Source organism: Solanum lycopersicum, chromosome 2, assembly GCF_036512215.1.
Source record: "Solanum lycopersicum chromosome 2, SLM_r2.1".
NCBI classification, from domain to species: Eukaryota; Viridiplantae; Streptophyta; class Magnoliopsida; order Solanales; family Solanaceae; genus Solanum; species Solanum lycopersicum.
The window spans coordinates 50,854,187-50,858,682 of record NC_090801.1 but is presented as its reverse complement, the minus strand read 5'-3'; the positions used below and the strand labels follow the sequence as shown (position 1 = coordinate 50,858,682).

At 29.1% G+C, this 4,496-nt stretch overlaps 1 long non-coding RNA gene across 1 annotated transcript; it reads right to left on the bottom strand.

The window, feature by feature from the left end:
- Positions 1–399: 399 nt before the first annotated feature.
- Positions 400–4,223, bottom strand: LOC109119531 (uncharacterized). The gene is made up of 2 exons (XR_002026735.3): positions 3,927–4,223; positions 400–977 (listed from the first exon to the last, which is right to left on the bottom strand). It is a non-coding gene; the product is annotated as an uncharacterized lncRNA (long non-coding RNA).
- Between the last annotated feature and the right edge of the window lie 273 nt (positions 4,224–4,496).

The window sequence follows — 4,496 nt, the reverse complement described above, 5'->3', positions numbered from 1 at the left end:
AAATATTGATGGAGGGTTTTGTCACAAGTGTAATAAAAATAGTAAAAATTGATAAAAAAAAAATTCAAGTATGGGGAAAGGTTCTTGGGGTGTGAAGGCATTACAAGCCGAGATAAGTAGTTGGGTACATGCTTTCGATAGAAAATATGCAAGATAAGTGACTAGGCTAAGACGAAAATACATGGGTGAATTTGTATTTGCAACTACAAACCCATTAAGTTAAACCACGACCACTATGTGAAATCACCATTCAAATACATCTAACCTATCAGCAAGCAAGACCCAACAATATAATATCAATTCATATTTGCTAAATCACACCTCAAGAACGGAATTTTTTAGCCATATGTACATTAAGCAATAACAAAATAAACCTAAAATGATAATGAAATCAAATGATTATAAGAAATTAAATCTTGATTTAAGCAAAGAAAGAAGAATGGAGAAGACTCACTTCCAACTTTGGGAAGATGAAAAACGTCTTTCTTCAAGTCTCCTAAAATCCTCTCCAAACTTGAGAGAAAAATACCAGTAAAAATATTCTAATGTCTCAAAACTATGAAAATGTTCAAATCTCTAAAAATAAAACCTACAACTAGTATTTGTAGCTTCTAGATTAAGTGTTGCGGCGGACCACTCGGTGAGATTAGTCGGATCGCCGAATAACTCGTCGATTCACCCTTCTTCTGGTTCGTCGCCTTTTTGTGTTTGCCTTCAACATCTTCATGTTCTGGACCATTGGCCGGTATAGCCTTGCTTTGCGAAACTATTCAGCGAAGCGCCGACTGCTCCTTTCATCACCTTTTTGATCCACTTTCTTCAGAACTTCGCATGCTGCAACAAAGAACAAAATACATTCTTTTGGCGACTCGCCAAATGCACTTGGTGACGCTCAGGCTTCAACTTTCACGTTCTTTTCAACCTTTCTATGCCTTTTTGCTCGTAAGTTTCCATGCTTGCACTAAAACTTCAAATACCTAAAACTTAAGAGTTTTTCATCAGATATTGAGACTAAATAAATATTTGAGAACACTATTTCTATCAAAATAAATCCCTAAAAGAGTCCAATTTGTGGACTCATCAGTTAGCACTATTACATAGTTTATACAAGCTCAAATTTTAGTTTGAAAAATCTCTTTTTTTCTCAAAGTTTCAGCGAATAAGGTCACTAATCCTAAAAAGAAATAAAAATTAAATTGTTTATTATATCTAATTTCATAATATCTAAAACAAAATATAATAAACAACTCGAATTGTCACCCAAAATTGAAGTTACTGATTCACTTATTTTACTTGAACAATGTGACACCCAAGACCTCCAAATCCTAGATCCGCCTCTGATTACAAGGTTGATATATCGTAAATTTTATAAAATACCAAATGCTAATTTATCACACTTTGTATACCAAGGAGAATCTTGATCAATCTCAATTGATAACTAATCATTCAACTAAAAAAATACGCATTTAAAAATCTTAATTTGGTTTTGAGTTGACTTCATTAAACACTTCATCCTCAAAAATGCGCAACTAGAATACACTCTCTTAAATGAGTATGTAGATGTGCATTTTAGAATTTTTTTTTAAAACACACTTTTATTAAATTAAAGTATTTTGATGATCAGTTGCAACTATCTCTCTCTCTCTCTCTCATATATATATCAGTAAAGGAAACTATAACACACATCGGTAGTTGGCTTATGAAGACAACTTCCCGAAACAAAAACAGATCAATTAGAGAATTATTTAATTTTTTTTAAAAAAAAAACACATGCTAATACACAGAAGTTCAAGGATAAAATCATACATGTTAGAAAATAACATAATAAATATACTTTTATTTCTAAATAAATAATTTTATGCATATTAAATAAATTTAATATTACAGAATTAAGGTTTAAAACTAAAATTACTGGGTTCGATCGAATACAAAACTAACGAATTGACTCAATTCTTACTTATGGGATGAAGCGCAAATGTTAAGAATGACGACTTTAATTTAAGGTAATATTAAGCGTTCTTTCAATAATATTTTCTAATGGAAACACATTTATTAAGGAGAATATTGGAGTATCATCAAATTTTTGGGAAAGTAACATTACTATATTTATTTAATTTGCTAATGGAATTTAAAATTTTTATGATATAGTATTTGATTATGAACTCAAAATAAACACCAAAAGTTTATTGGAATGCATATTTCAAATATCCATATTTTTTGAAAAAATATCCGATCAATTAGTAATAAATTCTTGAGTATATGTATTGATATCACTATAATCTATCATTCTTTTGCAAAATTCAAATTTAAATTATACAATGCTGACATAACTAGTGTCAATATATTAATTTTCAATGTAACATATCTATATCTGTAATATGTGCCATTATCACTGCTTTATGCAAAGCAATATATATGAAAGGTATTTTCATGTAGTTGTAATTAACTAAGGAACAATTTAGAATTAAATATATCCAATTAGAGCCATATTCTCATTATTCATACAATATAGAAAAAATAACCACCAAAAGAGAAGAAAACAAGGACAAAATTCATTGTACCTTCTCTTTTTCTTTATGCTCACATAAATGACAAATTATTAGTCAATTAAAATAAGACAATTACAAAGTAAGAGGTGAGAGATTTATTATTCCACACATATATTTAGCTTTAGCTTAGTCAAATTAAGAAATTGCTGATCTATTAGCATTCTCTCTAACACCGGACATTCTTCCTATAAAATTTTCCTGCTTGACTTCCTCGTGGTGATCAAATGTCATGTCCGAAAACTTTCGAGTTCAAGTAATTCTTCAGTATCACTATATACCATTTTCATTGAAAACCTAAGAAAGATAACAAAAAGTCAATTATCAAATTATTGAGAAACCAAAAAAGTACGACAAATGACCTCTATAAGGAAAAAAAAGACTAAAAGCACTACAAACTTACATATCGAAATATTTCAAATATGAGAAGCTTCATATCAAGCAAAGAACTCATGAACACTTATCATATTCCATCAACAAAAGGTTAGGTAGGGTAAAATCATTTGACACTATCAGGATTAAAGGGAAGCTTTGTTGGTGCTTCATATCCTTCTTCACTCTGAAGAAGAATTTGAAGCACGAACAAGGTTTCTCTTAAATTCTAACAATGTCAAATGAATTTACCTGCCCAATATTTTATTGGTGGAATCATATAAGCTTTCTTATGCTCTTTGCTTGATACAAAGAATTTCATATTTGGAATATCTCGAAATGCAGGTTTGTAGTGTTTTAACTCATTTTTTCCTTAATTATTGGTAATTTATGGTACTTGTGGTATCCTCAAAATCTGAGAGTCGACTTCTCGTTAGATTTATTATATCATTAAGATGATAATGATTTGAACTCAAAAGTTTGCGGGACATGACACTTTATTCCTGCCTTTTGTTTCATATTTTCAATTTGTTTAATAGAGCTCAACGTACAGAGAAAAATAATATTTTCATCCAGTACCAATTCGCTATTACTAACTTTTTGGATTGTCCAAGTCTTCAACCTTAATCAAGAATAAGCAATCTAGCCTTTTGCCATTTAGAGGAATTTAAAAAATGATTTTATACTTTTTTAAAAAGCAAACAAGTTCTATACAGATATATCATCAAGAATTTGCAAACAAGGATTCCAAACTAGCCAAATCATTCTCTCTTAAGTGTTCCTAAACATACTAAAAGATGAACTTAAAACTGATATTAGATTTCACAAAAGTAATTTATAAAAAAAACAATAGCATAAAAATCAAATTGAAAAGAACAAAAGGGGTAAACTTTAGGGCAAAATTGAGCATATATATATATATATATATATATATATATATATATATATATATGTCTCCCTCATACATCAAAATAATAAAGAATATCAATAGATAAGTTACAGATTTACCTATAATCATGGAGAAATGGAGTAGAGTGCAGGAAGGCAGAAAGGACGAATTGATACTATTAGGATTTTTTATTGTACTAACAATGAAGCCTAGAAAATCAATTTCGAGAAAGAATGGGGGAATTTTTTTTTTTTTTAAGGCTACTATGTGTATAGAGTTTCTTACTGCACACATAGTGCTCTTTCTGTGTATATTATACACTTTTACCTATGATGAAATATATATATAGTCCAATCTTGCGTATATTTTACGCTCTTATTTTTTATTAGATAAAAAACATTTACTTTTTTTTTTGACTTTGACTAGATGTATTGTTATTGTAATACGATTAATGATTTGCGTAGATTCTACGCTTCATTCTTTGACTAAACATATACACATTTAACCCTTATTTGACTTTTTACTAAATATATTATTGTTGCAATATAAGTAATGGTCATTTTCCATTCAAGTACCAAAAGGCTAAGATATATTCTTGTTGTAATACAATTAATGGTCATTTTCCCTGCAATATCAAAAAGCTCTTTTATTAATGGTCATTTTCTATTCAATACCAAAATCTGTTTATA